The sequence below is a fragment of the Zalophus californianus genome, chromosome X (assembly GCF_009762305.2).
Source record: "Zalophus californianus isolate mZalCal1 chromosome X, mZalCal1.pri.v2, whole genome shotgun sequence".
Taxonomy (NCBI): Eukaryota; Metazoa; Chordata; class Mammalia; order Carnivora; family Otariidae; genus Zalophus; species Zalophus californianus.
The window spans coordinates 66,476,639-66,500,309 of NC_045612.1; the positions used below are offsets into that span (position 1 = coordinate 66,476,639).

Here is a 23,671-nt window from a genome sequence, read left to right on the forward strand (position 1 = left end):
TGCACATGAACTGTTACTGTTTTTTATTAGAAATATCAAAATGTGGGTATAGCATTAGGAATCAAATCAGACAAAGGGCACTTTGCAAATCTGCAGAGACAGCAATACTATAAGTAATCAATTCTTTTTTTCTTAAGACTATTCATTTGAAAGAGAAAGAGCAAGTGCATGAGCAGGGGGAGAGAGAGAAGCAGAGGGAGAAGCAGACTCCCTGCTGAGCAGGGAACCCAATGCAGGACACGATCCCAGGACCCTGAGATCATGGCCTGAATCGAAGGCAGACGCTTAACCATCTGAGCCACCCAGGTGCCCTCTACGTAATCAATTCTTAGAGAACTGTCACTTCCCTTACTTGGTACTCATAAACACTGATCTTTCCATTAGAAGCTACCCTTTGCTAGTCCCTTGATATCACAATCTTCTTGTTTTACATTTTACCATACCATTTATCACTACTAAATATCTATTTAATTATTTATAATCTGTCTTCCCCTTCCAAAATGTAAGCTCCATAAGAGTAGGGAGGCATAATGGTTGAAAACACGGACTTGAGAGCCAGACTAGGTTTGATTCCTTTTTTTAAGATTTTATTTATTTATTTGTCAGAGAGAGAGAGTAAAGCAGGGGCAGCTGCAGGCAGAGGGAGAAGCAAGCTTCCTGCTGAGCAAGGAGCCCAATGCGGGACTTGATCCCAGAACCCTGACATCATGTCCTAAGCCGAAGGCAGATGCTTAACTGACTGAGCCACCTAGGTGTCCCTAGGTTTGATTCCTATCTCTGCTGCTTGCTATGTGTCCTTGGGCATGTTACTGAAGTTCTGTGCCTCAGTTTCCTTATCTGTAAAACAGGGATAACATCTTTTCCACAGGGTTGTAATGAGAATTAAATGACTTAAGATATATAAAGCACTGGGTGCCTGGGTGGCTCAGTTGGTTAAGCGACTGCCTTCGGCTCAGGTCATGATCCTGGAGTCCTGGGATCGAGTCCCACATCGGGCTCCCTGCTCAGCAGGGAGTCTGCTTCTCTCTCTGACCTTCTTACCTCTCATGTTCTCTGTCTCTCAAATAAATAAATAAAATCTTTAAAAAAAAAAAGATATATAAAGCACTTAGCAAAACTTAACACACAATAAGCACTCAATAAATGCTAACATAATTATTGACCTAATTGTCATTCCAGCAGCCTGAGTAGTCCTTGGCACAGAGCAGGCACTCAATAAACATTTGCTGAGTAAAGGAATAATAAGAGCTCAATGCTCCAATTGAAGCCAGTCTTACAGCTCAAGAACATTCCTAAGACAGAGTTGAGAACAAAGGAGAGGGACTGGGGAAAGGCTTTCTGCAGGGTCAAAGCCTCTGTTCAGACCCCATCTTCCACCCTAAGTGTTAAGGACTGCTGATCCCCATGGGGCATGTTCTAAATTCTAGAGCTACCTTTGGCAGCTAGGGAAGTCCCTGGGCACCATCTCCTTCCTCAACTAACATTTATCAAGAGGTTACCATGAGTGTTGTTTTGCATGTATTAACTCATCTAACCCTTACACCAGTCTTGAGGTAAATACTACAATTACCCCCATCTTCCAGATGGGAGAACTGAGATAGAAACAGGTTAAGTAACTTGTCCACAGTCACATCACTCCCCAGGGTGGGAAGGGGAAGCAAGCAAAAGGATCGCCTTAGTGTAGCAGGAAACGGAAAAGACCTGAGGGGTCCAACCGTATTCTGTCCATTTTTAAAACATATCCCTTATTTTCAGCCATGGGTCTCCTCCTCGCCTTTCAGGAAAAAATACTCACTTTCGAGTTCTGAGCCTCTCATGGATAATATGAGATAAAAGACCTCACTTCCATTGATATCCCCCTCTGCAGGCAATGCAGGTTCCCCTCTTCTTCTGTTTCCCATCTTCCAATGATGTGTTCAAACCATTCCTCTGCTGATGTTCTGCTCCTGCTCTTTTTGTCCTTGTGGGTTTAAGCCTTTTAAAATTTCTTTACTCTCATATTAGTGGAGTTTGAGAAGGACAAGAGCTAAACATGGGTGGTTGGGTGGCCATGTGTAACCTCATATACTACTTTTATGATTTTTTTTCAAATAAAGATTTAAAAATTGGAAGATGGTGCTGATAGTGGGTGGAAATATGGGGTAAAGGGAACGAGAATAAAAGGGAAATGGAATTAAGAGTTAATGAGTTACTATTATATGCCAGGGATTTTTAAATATTTTAATCCTAACAACCATGTTAAACTGTCTTCCTTTTGGAGAATACGAAATTCAAGTTCAGAAAGATAATGAGAGCTTCTTTGCCTAATGCCAAGAAGCTAATGAATGGTAGAGTCTGATTCTAAGTCACACCTCTTAGACTCCCAAAAAATATGTTCTTTCCCCTACTTGATTTGTCTGGAAAGAACAATTCAGTCAAAAGATTAGAGCCTGAACCAAGATAACAGATATAGGGAGTGGATTCAAGAGATTCTTCGCACATACTATAGTAGCAGTATAGCACTGTTCTCAAGTACAAACAACACTGGTGATTAGCTTTGTACAGGTATTTGCAAATACTAATATTCACACATGGCACTTTGGCAACAAACACAATTCAACTTGAATATCCATCCTCACTCATCCTGAGAAGACACACAAACAGAATCCCTTCTTCCCCTTAATTTGAAACAAACCTTTCCAATTCCTTCCATTTCTCCTACTTCCTTACCATTTCCTAGCTGTTTTTTCCTTCTACCTCTTCTGGGCAGCTATTCTTTTGATCCTGGGCCCCAAAGTTCTACAGAATCCCCCTCCCCCTGGTCCCCTACCTCGTACAAACACACACATTCCAGCAATGTTTCCTCCCCAAGTTATAAGTGCAACTGGTTATCCTGCCCTGACCAAAGTAAGCAGTGACTAGGTGCCTTAACAGTGCATCATCAAGAAATATCCATTGAGTGCCTAGCATATTTCTCTGAAACATATAATAGGCCCTCAATAAGTATTTATTGAATGTAAAAATGGGTTGTTATTTATGTATATATGTATGTATGTATTATTTATTCAATTTAAAAATGGGTTCCTTGAGTACAACTTACAGAGCATGGAAACTGGGTTTTCTGTGTTTGGCGGCAGCGGTCCTAGCATGGGGCTTCCTCTGGGTTTGGGACTCCAGGGAATGAATGAAAACTCAGGAGCTGGCTGGCATTCTGGGAGATGGAAGCAGGACCCCTCCTAGTGATCCCGTTCCTCAACGGTGAAGCCATGTTCTTTGCTCCCACTGTGCTACACCTGGCCTACCTAAGGCACCAGCTGTCCTTGCTCTGCTTCTCTGCAGGGTTTTCTGTTGTAGAGACCTAAGTGAATACACCAAAGGTCCCTTCTCTGGGCGCTTCACAGAGAATCAGTGGCCATAGGGTGTGGACTGCAGCAGCCAGCTTCCTAGGTAGATTGGAGGATGTCACCAGCTTGTGTACTTCACTGCCAGGAGGATTGAGGAGCATAAGAGAACTACTCACATTTTCTTCCATTTAATACCTACATTTCTGTTGGGAACTGTGACTGCACTCATTATTCTGTGGAACCTTTTTATATTCTAAAGGACCAAGAATAATGATCTTACTATGGGACACCAAACAAAATCTAGGCTGCATCATGCCTGCCCAACCCTTAAAATTTTACTACTAAAGGTAGCAATGGACCTTACTGCTGCTTTTAAAATCCAGCTTGTTGGCGGGGGGGGGGGGGGGGGGGGGGGCGGGGGCAGGGCACCTGGGTGGCTCAGTCGGTTAAGCATCTGCCTTGGGCTCAGGTCATGATCCCAGGGTCCTGGGATCGAGCCCCGCATTGGGCTCCCAGCTCGGCGGGAAGCCTGCTTCTCCCTCTCCCACTCCCCCTGCTTGTGTTCACTCTCTCGCTGTGTCTCTCTCTGTCAAATAAATAAATAAAATCTTTAAAAATAATAATAAAATAAAATCCAGCTCGTGGGGTGCCTGGGTGGCTCAGTCAGTTAAGCATCTGACCAGCTCAGGTCATGATCTTAGGGTCCTGGGATGAAGCCCCGAAATCCAGCTTCCTGCTCAGCGGGGAGTCTGCTTCTCCCTCTCCCTCTGCCCCCTCCGCGCCTGCGTGCTCCTGCGCATGCGCTTTCTCTCTCAAATAAATAAAATCTAAAAAACAAGAAAAAAATCCATTTTATGCTAGAAAGATGCATATGTCAAATTGAAGAGATAGACTCAGATCATTAGACTAGAAAATAATTTTATAGGTAATTTTAGAGTTCAACTCCACCAACTTTCAGTGAAGAGGCCTTTCAAAGAGTAAGTCCTCCTTTACCATACAAAAAAAATGGACTGAGAAAACAAAAATTGACCCTGATACTGGATTATGGTAATAATTGCACAACTATATAAATATAATTGAACTATACATAGACAATGGGTGAATTTTATGGCATGCAAAATTATATCTCAATAAAGCTATTTTTAACAAAAAAATGGGTTCCTTATACAGTTGTTTCTCAGTTGATTTTGAAGATGAATAGTGTTTTCTCATAGAAAGAACAGTATACATGATGGCTAGGTTCACAGATTGGTCTTCAGAAGTTTCTTGGCAATAATGAAGCTAGATTATATATTAATAGTATTTTAGCACTGATTCTTATGGAGAAATGCACAGTGAGTTCCAATTAGGAAATCAAGATGCCAGCGGACACTTATATTCACATTTCCAGCTCTGGAAAAGACTTGTCTGCCCCATGGAGGCAGTGATGGGGGTAAGTGATGCCTGTCCTCAACAATAACAAGTGAACGAACTCATGCCAGGTTTTCATAGATGGGAATACAAACTAAAACCTGCAGGGATTCTAAAAAACAATTTGGCAATATTTATCAAAAGCCTGAAAATATGCATGCCCTTTTAAGCCAGAAATTCCACTTCTAAGAATATATCCAGAAAAGGGAAAAGTACAGACAACTGTACTAAAATGTATGGCTAAGATGCTCATCACAACATCGTTTATATGATTGAAAAACTGAAACCAACCTAAATATCAATATGGAATTGGTCAAATAATCATACATCTATTAAAAACACATAGTTGTATACTTAATGACACCAAAGGACATCCATGATGAGTTAAGTAAAAAAACAGAGGCTACAAAGGCTAACTGTAGACTGTAGTCCTACTTTTGTAAAAAATATTTTATACATTATTATATAAAAGATATATGTGAGAGAAAAATACTTTTGGAAGAATTTGGTTTTTTAAAATATTTATTTATTTATTTGAGAGAGAGAGAGAGAGAGGGAGAAAACATGAGCAGGGGGGAGGGGCAGAGGGAGGAGAAGCAGACTCCCTGCTGAACAGGGAGCCTGATACGGGGCTCAATCCCAGATCCTTGGGATCATGACCAGAGCCAAAGGGAGATGCTTAACCAACTGAGCCACCCAGGTGCCCCACTTTTGGAAGAATTTAAATCATAATCTCAACAATTGCTAATACCTGGATGATGGAATTAGGGTAATTTTTACTTTCTTCATTCATTTAGTCAGCAAATATTTATTAAATTCCTACTATGTTTCAAGTACTATTCCAGATGCTGGTGATACAGCAATGAAGAACACAGGCACAGGGGCGCCTGGGTGGCTCAGTCTGTTAAGCGACTGCCTTCGGCTCAGGTCATGGTCTCAGGGTCCTGGGATCCAGCTCCGCATCGGGCTCCCTACTCGGCAGGAAGCCTGCTTCTCCCTTTCCCACTCCCCCTGCTTGTGTTCCCTTTCTCGCTGTCTCTCTCTCTGTGTCAAATAAATAAATAAAATCTTAAAAAAAAAAAAGAACACAGACACAGTCCACACTCTCATGGGGCTTACATTCTCATGAGGAAGATGGACAGTAAGCCAACAAAGTAATAGATAAAATCAAGTAGCGATAAATGTTATAAAGAAAAAACAAAACCCAGGAGGGACAGATATCTAAATATTGCCTAGATTTGTTTTTGCATTAACCATTTACTAATTTTCTAATAAGAAAAAAAGTATTTTTATTTTAGAAAAAGTTAATGTATTTCAAGGATACCTTTGGAGGATCCATACATTGATAAGGGACTGGACCAAGACACATTTAAGACCTCTGAATGACTAAAATTTAAAGGGTAGATTTCAGTTATCTGGAAAATTCACTTCTGTGAAATCCCTCATTCCTCACTGATGCTTAGTAAAAAGTACTATAGATCACAAAAGACCCTGGACTGCACTGGAGGCTCAATTTCATGGGATCCCCAGAGGCTCACTTAAAACTTCTCTACTCAACATAGATGAGCCTATTAAACCCCAAAACGTTGTTTGGTTTCAATTCCAAAACTGCAGATCTATAACTCTAGAGACATTTGTTGAGATCACTTTATGGAGATGGGAAAAAAAAGCCCTATTACTTTCTACAAATGTATATAGTGAGCCAAGGCTTTCCTCGGTTCTCTGAGACCATGAAGTTTTTTGTTTTTGTTTTGTTTTGTTTAAAAGAGTTTATTTATTTGTTTGAGAGAGAGAGAGCAAGAGCATATGAGCAAGGGTGGAGCAGAGAGGGAGAGGGAGAAGCAGACTCCCCACTGAGCAGGGAGCCTGATACAGTCTTGATCCCAGGATCCCGAGATCATGACCTGAACTGAAGGGAGACACATAATCGACTGAGCCACCAAGTGCTCCTAGACCATGAAGTTTTTTAAGGCAAAATAGTCTGGAATAAAGGCAAAAAGGGATCTAGAGTTGAAACCACAGAGACATAAGCAGAATATTCTAGAAGTCCAAAGGAATAAATTTCTAAGTGCAGCCTCCATTGGTAAGTGAAAATATGTATGATGTGTTTGAAATTACAAACACCTTTAGATATTACAGATCCTCCTATCAGGAGAAAAAAAAAAGTATGGGAATTGATGATGGCTATTTTACTGACCTATCTCTTCCCTGGGCTAGTCTCCCTCTTAACTAACAAACTGCATTCAGAAAACTGTGCAGCAGAGTTACAGGTATAGCTAATGACACCAGAAGACAAGTACACACAGAGATGAGATCTGTAACTTTGGCTTCATTAAAACTATTAAATCAGCCAAACCCAAAAGATATCAGGTAGATTTATACCACCAACCCCATGCACACTAACATTTGACTTGTATTGGAGGAAACTGTACTACTCAGTATATGTGGTATATCTTAGTGACTCATCTTGCTGATTATGCAAATGTATCTTCCCTATCAGGTAAGAATATAATCAATCTTTCCAGGACTTAGAAAAAAAGCAGTTAAAATACTGGTAGAAAAACTATTTTGTCTTAATTCTTAGAGATGAAATATTTATATGCTATGACTAAAACCTAAAAATAACTTAATATATATATCTATTTTTCAGAATACTTTGACTACTTCTAACATCTATATTTCTCATAAATTTTCTTTTTATCAAACCAAGGTCCAAAGAACAATTTTCAGCATGAAGTAAGCAGACACTCTGTAAATACAGTCCAGATCTATATCCACACCCACACCCAACCCCTGAATTCCTTTAATGTCCTTTTCTATACACTTCCGTCAGGAAGGTGAAAATCTGTTAACATCCTCTCCTGTTCAAAGTTCAATCACCATCAGAACAGATAAAGATTGGGGCGCCTGGGTGGCTCTGTAGGTTAAGCGTTTGCCTTTGGCACGGGTCATGATCCCGGGGTCCTGGGGTTGGGCTCCCTGCTTAGCTGGGGGCCTGCTTCTCCCTCTCCCTTTGCCTGCCGCTCCCCCTGCTTGTGCTCTGTCAAATAAATACATAAAATCTTTTTTAAAATTACAAAAAAAAGAACAGATAAGGATGAAAAATGTACTAGGAATGTATGGGGAGTTCAGTTTCTAAAAAGGGAATAGCAATTCCAAATTGTCAAAACCAACTGTTAAGCCAAGTATTTTTTATATAGATGAATGAGAATGAATTCAGAGAAGGCCTACATCATTCCATATCCTTTAGAGTTTTTAACTGGGAAGTTTCAAGTGCTTTGTTTTTTGTTTGTTAAGTAGGCTCCACGCCTAACATTGGGTTTGAACTCATGAACCTGAGCCAGCCAGGTACCCCTCAAGTGCTTTGGTATCACAAGCAGCAGAAGCCCTAATACTGATGGCTAATCAAATCCACTGAATTGGTTATATCAAATCCACTGAACTGCTGGGAAAAAAGATTAATTTGAATTCAATGCACATTTGTTGAACAGAAATAAAGACAGCCAACAACATTTACTACTTTTGGAATTTAACATACAAATTCATTATGATTTGCAGGAAGTTTTTTGTTTTTTCAGAATTCATTCCTCCGTTCTGGGGTTCTGTGCTTTCCTAAAAAGCACTAGGATGAACTTTGTCATCTTACAAAACCAAGACTCAAAAATAGGCTGTAATCCTTAGAAAGTGGGTTTTGGTAGAATAAAAAACATGCTTTACCTACAAGGGAGCTTCCCCCTCCCCAATTTCAGACATGCAATTTTCACAAAGAGGATGCTTCCCTTTAGTTAGTTTGCTTTAAAGTGGGTTCAATTTTTTAATTCCGAAAAAGCTGTAAGAAGTCAAGCTATAACTAAATTCTAAATTTCAGCTTAGTATATTCTCTTGGGTCTTTGAAATAAATTATCAAAGTGCCTCTTCTCCTGCCTTACCTGACTTTTTTTCTACTTTTAATGAAGGGTTCATGTGCGCGCGCACGCACACACACACACACACACACACACACACACACACACACACACACACACACACACCAGAAATAAGTCAGATATAGACTAAACTTACTAACATCTTTCAGCTAAAAACAATACCTCCTTTTGAAAAAGGCATGGCTATGAATGTAGGAAATTAAAGTTGGACATAGCACAGAGAAAGGTAAACAGATCAAATTAGGGAAAGTTTAAGTATCTATTTTCAAAGATGATACTGTCATACTTTGGTGTAAAACAAATTATACCTGGCCAGATAACTGCAAATCAGTCTCTTCAACACGCATGCACAATGAGTTTGATGGAAATGGATGGATTAACCTGAAAAGCTTCATATCATAATTTAAACCAAGTTCATAAAAAGTGGGTAGAGCAAGAGCAATATAAAAAGACAAAAGGAAAATAAAATGCCAGTGGAATAGAGAGAGGAAAAATTGTGTGTGGGAGCAGGAAAGCAGGTTTGCCCAGTCAGAACTGAGAGTGCAGGTGGGAATAGAATATCACAAAAGAAACAACAATAACATATCCTTACATTCACACAGCACATTTCTGTTTACAAAGGAGTGCTTCATAAAGTATTTCATTAGAGACAGCAACTATATTCATTAAGCAGTTCATTAATTTGATATACATTAAAGAGAACATCATTGGTACCAGACAGACTTGGATTACAATCCAAATTCTGCCCCTTAGCCCTCTCTGAGTGCTGCTTCTCTTCCTCCTCCTCTTCCTCTTCCTCCCAGATTTATTGGGGTGCCTGGGTGGCTCAGTTGGTTGAGCGGCTGCCTTCAGCTCGGGTCGTGATCCCAGAGTCGTGGGATCAAGCCCCACATCAGGCTCCCTGCTCAGCGGGGAGCCTGCTTCTCCTTCTCCCTCTGCCTGCTCTCCTCCTACTTGTGCTCTCTGTCAAAATAAAATCTTAAAAAAGAAAAATTCTGCCCCTTAGTAGCTGTGTGACTTTCAGCAAACTGATCTCTTTGATGCGCAGCTTACTAATATTGCCAAGTTCCTAGTATCTTCTAGATTCTGTGCTAGGCCTGACTGGGGATACAAAGGTGAATGAATATGACATAGGCTCTGCCTTCAAGGAGTTCAGCAATGCATGTTATACTGGTGATCTAAAGGATGAAGGAAGGCAGTTCAGTGAAGACTTCACAGAAGAGATGCGTTGTGTCTTTTTTTCCTTTAATGTATAAGGAATAAACATCTACTGGAGAAAAATAGAAAACATAGATAAGCAAATAAAAATAAGCAACAAATCAGGGACACCTGGGTGGCTCAGTTGGTTAAGCATCTGCCTTCCACTCAGGTCATGATCCCGGAGTCCCAGGATTGAGCCCCACATCACATTGGGCTCCCTGCTCAGTGAGGAGTCTGCTTCTCCCTCTGCCCCTCACCCTTCTCATGCGCACTCTCTTTCTCTCTCTCTCACTCTCTCTCTAATAAATAAATAAAATATTTAAAAATTTTTTTTAAAAACAACACATCAGTCCATTACCAAGAGATAACTAAATGAATATTTTGAGGTAGGGGGGTGTGTGTGTGTTTAAATTTAGGAGATTATTTTATGCATGTATATATATAAACACACACATTTTTTTAAGATTTTATTTATCTGAAAGCGAGAGAGGGAACACAAGCAGGGAAGTGGGAGAGGGAGAAGCAGGCTTCCCACTGAGCAGGGAACCCAACGTGGGGCTTGATCCCAGGATCCCAGGATCATGACCCTAGCTGAAGGCAGACACCTAACAACTGAGCCACCCAGGTGCCCCTAAACACACACATTTTTAATAAAAGTTATGTACTATATTTTATGACATGCTTCTTTTCATTCAACACTTAAATGAAAATTTTTGTCAGTAAATAATAATATATAATAATACCTAATATTGAGTGCCTGGGTGGCTCAGTTGGTTGAGCGACTGCCTTCGGCTCGGGTCATGATCCTGGAGTCCCGGAATCGAGTCCCACATCAGGCTCCCTGCTCAGCAGGGAGTCTGCTTCTCCCTCTGACCCTCTCCCCTCTCATGTGCTCTCTCTCTCTCTCAAATAAATAAAGTCTTTAAAAAAATAATAATAATACCTAATATTTTTTAGTATTTTAATCTTCACAACTTAATGGAATAGGTACTAATTTTATCTCCATTTTACAGATGATGAAATTGAGGACAGAGAGAGGTTAAGGAACTTCCCAAGGTCACACAGCTAGTAAGTGACACAATTGAAATCTGAATCCAGTAAGTCTGATCCAGAGTCTGTGCTTTTATTTTTGAGAGAGAGAGAGAGAACGGGGGGGGGGGGGGAGCAGAGGGAGAGGAACAGGGGGACAGGGACAAGCAGACACCCCACTGAGTGAGAAGCAGAGGAGCCCGAGGAGCCCGAAGTGGGGCTAGATCTCACAACCCCTGAGAACACGACCTGAGCTGGAACCAAGAGACTGATGCTTAACCCACTGTGCCACCCAGGTGCCCCTAGCATAATTTTTTAAAGGGTATAGCCCAGAAGGGAAATGATTAGGGACTAAATGGGGATAGAGAGGAGGGAGAAATTCTGAGAAATATCAAGAACTAGACAAGAGGGGTGCTTGGCTGGCTCAGTTAGTACAGCATGTGACTCTTGACCTCAGGGTTGTAAATTCAATCCCACATTGAGTGTAGAGCTTACTTAAAAAAACAAACAAACAAAAAAACAAAAAAACTAGACAACAGACTTGGTGACTGCCTGAATGTGGGGTGAGGAAAAAAATAACTCTTGGGTTTCTAGGTAGAGAGGAGTGACATTATTAGTTTCCTTTTATAGATAAAGAAACAAAGGCCCAGAAACACAAAATAATTTGTCCAAAGTACAGTTTGTTAATAGCAGAATTGGAACTTAAATTCTAGATTCCTGTCTCAAAGTCAGTACTCTTTCCACTACAAGACAACACATCAAGAAAGAATATTATCCTACATTTGTATAGCTCTCTATAATTTATAAAGTGCTTTCACATATATTATTTCACTTGATACTCTTAACAACCTATGAGTTAGGGCAGGTATCATCATCATTTTACCGATGAGTACACTTAAATAGAGTAAGAAAACTGATAGAACTCCTTAAAATCCTCAAAGATCTAAATTTCATCTGTTGTTATACAAAAGAGCCTTAAGTGGGAAGTGAGATTCGAGTGATGAACTTGGGACTACCATGGCTGCTGAATGTTGTAGGTATTGAGAAGAGAAAGGGGCTAGAAACAGAAGTGGTTTGGGTAGGTTTCAGGATGGCCATATTGTATAACTGCACATCATAACATTTACAGACTTATATATATAATTATAATATTTATAGACTAACAATGTGACTGCTGCCCCCTGGAGTTGTGTAAGACAAGAGCCCTAGATGAAATAAAGTAGAAGTCTCCAACCTGCAGATCAGGATCTACTGGCAGGTCCAGAAACCTTGCTTCATGGAGCTCCAAGATGGTTTCCAATAATGTTTTCTCCACTCTGCTATATCCCCTTTCTGCCACACATCCCAGCTAACATTCCCAGAGTGAAAGCGAGAACAGTACAGCCAGCAACTACTTCTCAGGAACTACAATGACTGTATCTGCCCTGATCTCAAGACTCAGATTAAAAGAAGGTCCTCCAGGGGCACCTGGCTGGATCAGTCGGTAGAGCACGTGACTCTTGATCTCAAGGTTGTGAGTTCAAGCCCTATGTTGGGTGTGGAGCCTACTTAAAAAAAAAAAGCAAGCAAAAAAAGGTCCTCCGTATAATTAGGTTGGAGATCACCCTCATAAAGGATTGGGATGAGACAAAAATGGTCTTGTGTGATCATTTCTACTTACCTAGTAGGAAAAAAATTCTAGAAAGTGCCAGAATAATACTGTTAAACCTTCTTAGAACATGATCGTACTTACATTAAATCCAAAGGTAACAAGAAACAAAAGGCAGGTCATAACAGGCATTCATTTGGCAATCCACTCATGCCTTGAGAGAATACTAACACAGATTATATACAAAACTCACTATATAAGCTTTTGACCAAGTTGTGATTAGGTAAATAAAATACAAAACTAGGACACAATGGTATAGTCAGATGCTTCAAATACAGAAGATAAGCTGAAACTGAACAGATGCTTCAAATGTAGAACAAAACCTAAAATGACCACTGGAAGTCTTCAAGTGGCCGAGTCAAATAACTGCAGTTAAGTTTCTTTTCCTCATATTTGAACAAAGGAAACACACTATTCATAAAAAAAACAACTGAAAACAAAGGCTAGGCAAATGTACTCTATTTTGCTTGAAGATATTTCTGATGGCATTCTACCAACCATCACAGAATGTATTTCTTTCTCTTTCCTTGCCTAACCTCCTTCTACTTCTGACTTCTTGGACTTCCCACTGGCACTTCATGTACACATTGCTCTCTAGTGCTACTTAGTGCTACTAGGGTTACTGATCCCAGCAGCTCTGTGTAAATATCATTTTATTGCTTACATAGTTGTGTCACTAAGAAAACTTAATACAAAATTCTAAACTCGGGGGGCATCTGAGTGACTCAGTCAGCTAAGCGTCGGATTCTTGATTTTGGTTCAGGTCATGATCTCAGGGTCATGAGACTGAGCCCCGCATGCAAGCCTGTTTAAGATTCTTTCTCTCTCCCTCTCCCTCTGCCCTGTCCTCCACGTGCGAGCTCTCTCTCTCTCAAAAAATAAAAAATTCTAAACTCAGGGAACAAATTAGAATGAAAATGGGATCAAATCGAGGCCTATGACTCCAAAGCCCATGCATGCTAACTCTCTCCAAAACACGGTATCCAAGGAATTTACCACAGATTAAATAGCTGCTCAAAACATTCAAAGGATGGCTGTATCAGAAAAACCGAGTCTTCCTTTTCATATTTCTCCTTAACTCTCATACTACTACCATATTCACAACACTTCTGGCACCAGATATGTGGCAGTTTTCTCCTACCAAGCAATTCTCTGTGACACCAGCTAGATGTCTTAAAATTTAACTCAATTCTGAGTTACTCTACCTGGAGATGGGGTCAGATCCTACAAGTCAAGGGCTTAATCCCACTCCACTTTCCACAGACTTAAATAGCTGTTCAAAGCATTCAAAAGATGGCCCTCATCTATCCCTTTCAATATTCTTCCCCAACATAAAATCTTTACTACAATCAGGCAAGCACCCTCACTGCCATATAGTCCATGCTTGCCATTTCTTTCTATGATTTTGTTTAGACTGGTCCCCTCACCTGGAATGCTCTCTTCCACATATTTAAATCCTGTCACCTCACTCATCTGTAAGTCCAGAAAAGCAAGACCATATCTGTTATATACACAATTATATCCCCAGTACCTTGCAAATGGTAGCTACTCAAATAATTGCTGAGTTAGTAAATGAACCCACCTCCTCTATGAAAAACATGTCAAGGGCGCCCGGGTGGCTCAGTCGGTTAAGCGACTGCCTTCGGCTCAGGTCATGATCCTGGAGTCCCGGGATCGAGTCCCGCATCGGGCTCCCTGCTCGGCAGGGAGTCTGCTTCTCCCTCTGACCCTCTTCCCTCTTGTGCTCTCTGTCTCTCATTCTCTCTCTCTCAAATAAATAAATAAAATCTTATAAAAAAAAGTCAAATACTCATAGCCACTTTCTTTCTGAATACCCTTGGAATCAGTTTCATAGCTGAGTACCTAATTTCTCTGCAACTGTTTGGTATTAGATTTCTTTCTCTGGTTAGACATTGCAGCATACGCCTTATGCTTCTTTGCATATCTTACAGAACCCACATAAACACTAGATATACAACAAGCACACAATAAACATGTATTCATTGGCGTGCTGATGTAATTTATAAAAACTTGACTTACATACAACTTTGTAAGAATGCAGCTATTTTGGGCGCCTGGGTGGCTCAGTTGGTTGAGCAGCTGCCTTAGGCTCAGGTCATGATCCCGGAGTCCTGGGATCGAGTCCCACATCGGGCTCCCTGCTCTGCGGGGAGTCTGCTTCTCCCTCTGACCCTACCCCCTCTTGGGCTCTCTCTCTCTCTCACTCTCTCTCTCAAATAAATAAATAAAATCTCTAAAAAAAAAAAGAATGCAGCTATTTTGCAGAGTAGGTCAGACCTACATAAAGCCTTTCCCTCTGCCTATATTTTATATTTCAGAAATCATTCAAAAGTATGTTTCAATATTTGGCAATTAGAGAAATAATCCAGAAATGCTCAATGGCCCAGAGTCTGCAGCTCACTAATTATACAAGTAGACTGAGTTTTCTCAGTGCTGAAGCAGAAAGAGTACGTACATCAGAGTGATCTGACTTGCTAGCTGTCAAAATGAGTTTTGAGATGGGATGTTAGCATACTGTAGGTGTAATGTAGGCTACTGTGCCCTCCCAATCTGAGTTTTCCATTTTCTGTGCTGTAATTTGGAAACTAAATATTGCTTGCAGGTACTGAGTGATTAGTATATTCCTCCTACAGTCCACCCAATTTATAGTACTGCAAAACTATAATTTATAATTTTATTATATGGGTTGCTAACATTACTTTTACAGTAAATAATTTTTAAAAGAATAATGGTGGGGCGCCTGGGTGGCTCAGTTGGTTAAGCATCTGCCTTCGGCTCAGGTCATGATCTCCGGATCCCGGGATCAAGCCCCACATAGGGTTCCCTGCTCAGCGGGGAGTAGGCTTCTCTCTCTCTCTCTCTCTCCCTCTTTCCCTCTACCCCTCCCCACTGCTCATTCTCTCTCTCAAATAAATAAAATATTTAAAAAAACAAAAAATAAAAGAATAATGGTAACTAAACTTTATTGTGTGTTCATTATCTGCCAGGCACTGCTCTTAGGGCTTCATTACATGTATTAACTCATTGATAATCCTCTAAGGTAGGTACTGTTAAATCGTTTTGTATTTACCTAATGTCTGAAATACATGTATTGAATAAACATTTTTTCTTTTCTGGAACATTCTTTCTTTTACAAAAAAAGACAGAAATACACACACAGATCATTTCTTTTCTCTTCCTGGGAGACTTAGAAAATACAAACAAAATAAGACTAACACCATTTTAAACATTAGGTCTTTTAGCATATCTTTAAATAATGTAATCAGCTAAAAACAAAACTATGAGACCTTACTTATGAATTTAGTTTGAATGTACCAAGGAAATTTTGAGCTACCAATACTTTAATTTTTTAATCATCAAATCTATTTGCCCATTCATACTTTCAAAGAAGATTAGTGAGTATTTTTCCCTTTAGGACAAACCAGGAACTTAATTCCAGTAGAGCTAATTTTGCTCAAATGCCTATGTACTTTAAAAAAATACAGTTTCTTTAAGTAAGGTAACACAGGTTCTAAAACCAGACTGACTGGCTTTAAATCTCAGCTTAGCCACTTGCTAGGTCTAGAAATAAAATTTGGCCCTATGAAAGAATATGTCAACTCCTACCAAAGTGCAAACTATAGACAAAGTACCAGATTTATTTTTTCATACCAGAGGAAGGATCAGTTCTAGTCTCCTTCATTTACATGCACCCAAAAAAAGAAAAAAAGATTCAAAATCCCATGACTTAACACTTCCCCTAAAGTTAAGAAACAGGCAATTGTGGGTTATTTTTGTAATAAACACCGTGGACACACTCTTATGCAATCCTAATCATACCCTAAATTCAAGGTCAAATAATATACTGCACTAAATACTTTTTTCCACTATCATACAACGAATTTAAGGCTACTAAAATTCATCCTACTAGCACCTAGCTAGAAAAAGAGGAGCCAGATAAAACACTTTGATTTAGATGGACAATACTTGGAGACAATTTGATTGCTAATACATAAAAACCCGCTTACAGGTGTGATTAGAAATTAATACCAAGGGTGCCTGGGTGGCTCAGTCAGTTAAGCGTCTGCTTCGGCTCAGGTCATGATCCCAGGGTCCTAGGATGATTCCCAAGTCGGGCTCCCTGCTCCACAGGGAGTCCACTTCTCCCTCTGACCATCCTCCCACTTGTTCCCTCAATCTCTCTAATAAATAAATTTCTTAAAAAAATTAATACCAAAATATTGTGGCTATAAGTCTGAACTAAAAACTGATATTTAGAAATAACAGTGAAATGGCATAGTAAAAGAAGAGAAAAAGAATTTACTGGCCAAAACGAAACCGGTTGTATACAAATAACTTAATAGTAATGTTTTAATAATATATTTATTAATAATCAATACAATATACTTTATATTAATAGCCTTATTATTTTATTTTTTTCTATTTTTCCATTTTTCTGTTAGGTTGTTAATCTTTCTTTTTTTTTTTAAATAGGCTCCATGCTGGGCATGGAGCCCGACACAAGGCTTGAAATCACAACCCTGAGATCAAGACCTGAGCTGAGATCAAGAGTTGGACGTTTAGGGGTGCCTGGGTGGCTCTGTTGGTGAAGCGACTGATTTCGGCTCAGGTCATGATCCCAGGGTCCTGGGATCAAGCCCCGCATCGGGCTCCCTGATCCTTGGGGAGTAAAAAAAAAAAAGAGTTGGATATTTAACCGAGTGAGCCACCCAGGAACCCCTTAATGGCATTATTATTGATTGATTTAATAACTCAATTAGAATTCTTAGAGCAAAAAAATCTTATTATCACCAAAAAAATAGATACCTCCTTTCTTTTCTTACCATTTTAAGTGCAAGGATCAACAAAAGAGATAACACTTCAACAAAAGAGATAACACTTGGAACTCCTTTACAACCAAGCTCTTTGTAACCTTTTGTTAGCTCAAGGATCAGCTCTTAAATATCCTCATGACACTAGAAGTCAGCTACAATTTTATCCTAAACAATCCCACGAATTTTCTTTAAAGGGCTCTCCACTGTGGAATTCTTTTTCTCTGTTCTTATATCTCTGATGACAGTTTTTCAGGTCTTCAGGTGAACACTCAAGAGAGCAAAAACCATCTTCTTCATAATTCCAGAAATATACAATGCCCTGCAAACTTGCAGGTCAGAGTAGAGGAGGGAAGTAATTCCAGTATTATTCCCTCCCAATCTTTGGCTGGGATACCAAATGCACAAGCAGGATCACCAACAATTACAACAGCATAAAGCAAAAAACTTTTTTAAAACAAAACAAAATCAACTAAGGTTAAATGGCCAAGTTAAAATAATTTCCCTAAAATGTGAAATAATCCATTAATTTCAATTAGTAAATTACAAAAATGTACTCCTGAGTATAGGTCTGAAAAATTGGACTTTTGCACTAGAGAATTATAGAGTAGAAAGAGGTTTTAAAAAACATAGCTGTGTAATTCTAAATGTGGACAGAAAACATGAAACAAAGTGCAACTAACTGGCTCAAAATGGGGATATTTTATCCTCATTTCCTTCAAGGAAAGAAATATCTGTGAAAACTAGTGTAATCTACCAATATCCCACACATTTAATCCCACAAAGATAAGAAAATCACTTCAATTTTCTAACAGTGCTGGAGAAACTAGGAACATATTTATGAAACCAGAAACATCCTACCCTTTCACTTTAATGAAACACATTCTAGAAGTATTGTGATAATTTTCTTGCCATACTACTTCAGCAAGTAAGTAAGTTATATCACATTAAATCAACCTGAAGACTGAGATTTATAAGTAAAAATCATGATCGCTGGGATGGTAAATTGAACCAAAATAGGCCTGTTGCCTGTCTCTCCCACCCACCTCCCCCCTCCATCCACATTTTGATTTATGTCCTAAGAAAGATCACCGTTTAAAAACAAAACTCTGTAAAACCTTTAACAAAGATGAGTAGAGGGAATTTTAAGACAAAACTCCCAAATATTCTCACCTCTTCCAGGGCCTGTATCACCTCAGACAAATCTCTCCTCACAATTTAATTTCCCAACTGGCAAATAAACATTATTTTCACTCACTGGGATGTTTCAAAAGTCTTGATTAAAGTTTGTCAAGTATTTTTAAATATATAGATAAAAGAAACTATAATGAGGAATTTACAAAAGGAATGTGTTGCCTTTTTTTTTTTAAGATTTTATTTATTTATTCATGAGAGACAGAGAGAGACATAGAGAGAGAGAGAAGCAGAGGGAGAAGCATGCTCCCAAGGAGCAGGGAGCGCAATGTGGGACTCGATCCCAGGACCCTGGGATCACGACCTGAGCCGAAGGCAGACGCTTAACCATCTGAGCCACCCAGGCACCTGGAATGTGTTGCCTTAAAGCCCTCACAGAAGTAAAGATTGTAGTGTGTTAGTTGGGGTTATTTTTGCTCATCACTCCCTCCCATTTTCAAATAAATTCTACTACTTCTCCATGCATTTTTCAAAGAAAAACAACCTTCTGCATTAGAGATCAGAGATGTTAACCTATCCTTTGAGGGATTAGTGTTTAATCTAACCCTACCTAGAGGCCAAGAATCAAGATCTTTCTAAGACTAAGATTGGAAAAGAATAGTTTCTATCAGGTTAAGAAGCCTAGTTGAGAAATCAATTTGGAGGAGAAAAGGAAATGCAAAAATTCCTTGAGGAAATTCTGTAACAGCTTCTGGTTTCAGACAGTGATGTTATTCATTCCCAGCAATTTAAAAATTGATTCCAAATTACATTTAAGTCATAACAATCAATCAGAATTCAAATATAGCAAGATTTAAAAGGAAAAAATAGGGGCAACTGTGTGGCTCAGTCGTTAAGCGTCTGCCTTCGGCTCAGGTCATGATCCCAGGGTCCTGTGATGGAGCCCCACATCCAGCTCCCTGCTCAGCGGGAGGCCTGCTTCTCCCTCTCCCTCCCCCTGCTTGTGTGTGTTCCCTCTCTCGCTGTCTCTCTCTCTGTCAAATAAATAAAATCTTTAATAAAAATAAACAAAAGGAAAAAAAAGAGAGAGAGAGACAAATCAAGAAACAGACTCTTAATTATAGAGAACCGATGGTAACCAGAGGGGAGAAGGTGAGGGGATGGGGTAAATAGACAAGGGGGATTAAGGAGTGCACTTGTCTTGATGATGTATGGAAGTGTTGGATCACTATATTGTACACCTGAAACTAATATACTACTGTATGTTAACTAACTGGAATTAAAAGCTTAAATTAAAATATAGCAAGCTTTATTTTTTCTCTTTTAAATTTGAGTTTACATCAGAATTAAATCTCATACATTAACACTGTTGTCATTTCATGTATTTTTTCTATATATAAACTTTTTTGTTGGCTGGAGGGTAGCTGGATATGGTTGTAAGCTTACCAGTTTTATATTCTGTATTTTTTTTCCTTTAATAGTAATATCTTAGAGGCTGTGGGTGTGTTAGAAATAGGGATGTTGATGTACAGTGTGTTGTTGCTTGTTCTGCATCTTTCCAGGCCCCCAAGCCTTTGCTCATATTTTTTCTGCTACGTGGGCTGCCCTCCCCTACCTCCATTCCTGCAAAGTTAAATCCTATCCATTTTCAAGGCCCACCTCAAATGCTCCCTTCCCTGAACTCTCATAACAAGTTCTCTAATATACAATGTTACTGAGATTGGAAGGGTGTATCTGTCTTTCCTACTACATTGTGAGACCCTCTAGTCAAAAAACACCCTCTCGTATCATGAATGTAGACACAAGAAAGTTTTAAAAATAAAATCTCAGTTCAAAATATCCTTTAAAAAGGATGAGAGGGGCACCTGGGTGGCTCACTTGGTTAAGTGGTGGACTCTTGATTTCGGCTCAGGTCAGGATCTCAGGGTCGCAAATGGAGCCCCACCTGCGGGTGGCTCTGCACCCAGCACGGAATCTGCTTGTCTCTCCCCCTTTACTCCTCTCCCTGCTTGCACGTTTGCTCAATCTCCCTCTCTCTCAAATAAATAAATTAAATCTTTTAAAAAATTAATAAATAAAAAGGATGAGATAAGCAGTCTATTTATTCAATTAGTGGGGCTGCTAGAACCCACTGTCTTCATAACTGAACTCAACTAACTTGACTGCAAACTCATTTGACGCCAGGGACTCTGTCCTGTTTCTTGTGTATACCCCCTACCACCCGCACACCTCAATATCACCCTATTCAATGTCCTGCACACATTAAGACTCAATACAAAACCATATTAGTGCAGATGAACAGACTATAAAACAAAAACCAGATGCTAAAAATACGAATTTGTGAAACAATGAAAGAGTTGTTGGTGCTTAGGATAACCTCAACGTCTACAACAAAGTGTCAAAGTTACAGATACCACAGGGATGGAGAAAAACTTTACTGGGACTGGGGCAGAATGAACAAAATGAAATGGAAACAAGAGTGTTCCCTCAGTTTAGTTTATGCTCCAAGAGAAAGCAAGAAGCAAAAAAAAAAAAAAAAAAAAAAATTTTTTTTTACATCATTTCATTAATGGTCATCAATCCATATGACTTCCAATACCGGGCACGGACCTTCTTGTACCTTCAACTAATTAGGTAACATAGGCCACTGGATGATCAGGACACTTTCCCAGAAGGGTACAAGAAAAGTGATATGGGTCAGGGCTCAATCTCCCCTCTATTATCCCCTGCTGGGAAGGTAAAACATAAGTGTGGTAAATACCAGAGTTGTGAAGTAGTGAGAGTTTGGAGACTGCCCCTGATTAAAATGACCCCGCTACACTCGGTAGTAGAGACTGACAGTGCAGAACACCTCTCCAATAGAAGGGGACGACAGGAAGCCTATATAGGACTTACCTGGTTTTTTTCCTATGGTTAAACCTCGCGAGCTACGCAGCCCGTGGCAGCGGCAAATCCACGCGCAGGTTCCAATCTCACACACACGGAGAAGACACAGTAGTGGTGGCGTGGGGGTGGGGGGGCGGCGGCGGCGGCACTCCCACGGCTTCTCTTCCTCCACTCACCGCCGCCCGGGCCTGCGGCCTTTACCCGTCCTTTCCTCACTCCCCCCACTTCCGGGTGACGCCCAGGCCGGAAGCAGGGCCTGAGATGCAAAGAGAGGGACGCGTCACGTGAAGAGGGACGCGAGCCCCAGAGTTGAGCTTCTCCCGCCCCCTGCTGCCCCTGGGTTGACACGCACCCTCGGGTGGAAGTTTTGGCGCCGCAGAGAACCGTCCTTCCTCCCATGACCAAAAACAAAACAAAATCCCACCAAAACCTGTGTCATCTGTAGTTTCCTAACCTCCAACCATGGAGTTCCATAGACCTCTTTGTAAATCATCTGCTTAATTCAGCCTTTCCCAGCATGAAATTAACGTGGTTCTGTTACTGTGTAGCCTAACTCCAGATGCAAATGCCATAACTATGAACTTGCACTCGTCCCTCCATTCAAAAATTATCTCAAAAAAAATTTTTTATTCATGCTTTTAAATTCATAATCTTTATGCATGTGTTGGAGTTGGGGCAGGCATCTCACCTCACACTACCTTCATATCGCCAATCTAAAACTACTTGACCATTTATCCATTCACTTGTCCATCATCTTAAAAACCTAGCGGATTTCAAGGATGCAAAGAATATTAGAGTATCTACCACCATGAGTTTAGAAAGAAATGAGATGCATAAAATGTATACGATGCAATAAATGATACAGAAAGCATTTGAGAAAAGTGTATTTTTAATCCTGTTTCCCCATTTTCATTTTAAAAAAATAGCAAAATCCTAAGATTTTTAAAACAATATTAACAGTAAGAGGAACAGGCTCCATCTCACTAAATTCAAAGTGAGGTGTGGTCTTTTCATATTTCCTTTCATTGAATATCTGTCATGAGATGTATGGGGAAATTAATTAACTATATTTCCAGCTGGAACCGTTTGAACCCAGTTCCCATCAGAAAAGTATCAAGTCGGGGCGCCTGGGTGGCTCAGTCGTTAAGAGTCGGCCTTTGGCTCAGGTCATGATCCCAGGGTCCTGAGATCGAGCCCCACATTGGACTCCTGCTCGGCGGGAAGCCTGCTTCTCCCTCTCCCACTCCCTCTGCTTGTGTTCCCTCCTTCACTGTCTCTGTCAAATAAGTAAATTTTTTTTAAAGATTTTATTTATTTATTTGAGAGAGAGAGAGAATGAGAGATAGAAAGCACGAGAGGGAAGGGGGTCAGAGGGAGAAGCTGACTCCCCGCTGAGCAGGGAGCCTGATGCGGGACTCGATCCTGGGACTCCAGGATCATGACCTGAGCCGAAGGCAGTCGCTTAACCAACTGAGCCACCCAGGCGCCCCAAATAAGTAAAATCTTTAAAAATAAAGTATCAAGTCTTTTTTATGTAGATTTTGAGAGAGGGAGAACGCGCGTGCACGAGCAGGGGGAAGGGCAGAGGGAGAGGGAGGAGAAGCCGACTCCCCGCTGAGCAGGGCTGGATCCCAGGACCCTGAAGTCGTGACCTGAGCCTAAGGCAGACGCCCCAGGCGCCCCCAAGTCTAATAATGTTGCCAAACTCAAAATAATACACGAAGTATAAATATTAAATATTTGTAAAAGGCTTAGAGAAGTGGCACACGCTAACCATATTTTTTAAGTATTTTATTTGATTTTTTTAAGATTTATTTTTTATTTTGAGAGTGAGAATGAGAGAGAGAGAGTACATGAGAGGGGTGAGGGTCAGAGGGAGAAGCAGACTCCCGCTCAGCAGGGAGCCCGATGTGGGACCCGATCCAGGGACTCCAGGATCATGACCTGAGCCGAAGGCAGCCGCTCAACCAACTGAGCCACCCAGGCACCCGACACTAACCATATTTAAGTGTTAAGTAAACCAATTATATCCCACCTGTTGTCAAATTCCTATTAAGCCTTGACAGGCAACTTTTAAAATTGACCACAGATCTAGATTTTAGGCCTATAATTATTTCAGAAAGAATTATTCCTTCCCCATCTATTCTCATCCACATAAGTATCAAGACTACTAAACTTCCCAGCCATTAAGTTAACTGTCAATCAATGTGCACAAACTTAAGTCACAAATTCAACCCCAAATTTAAAATCTTTTAAAAATCACATCACACGGGTACACCTGGG

General features: G+C 40.2%; 1 protein-coding gene across 2 annotated transcripts in view; it reads right to left on the bottom strand.

The window, feature by feature from the left end:
* ATP7A (ATPase copper transporting alpha) overlaps window positions 1-21,604 on the bottom strand; it is a 150,194-nt gene extending 128,590 nt beyond the window's left edge. For both annotated transcript variants that reach the window (XM_027608487.2, XM_027608486.2), the window contains exon 1: window positions 21,398-21,604. The gene's annotated coding sequence lies outside the window, so the exon portion shown is untranslated. The remainder of the gene's footprint in view (window positions 1-21,397) is intronic.
* Between the last annotated feature and the right edge of the window lie 2,067 nt (window positions 21,605-23,671).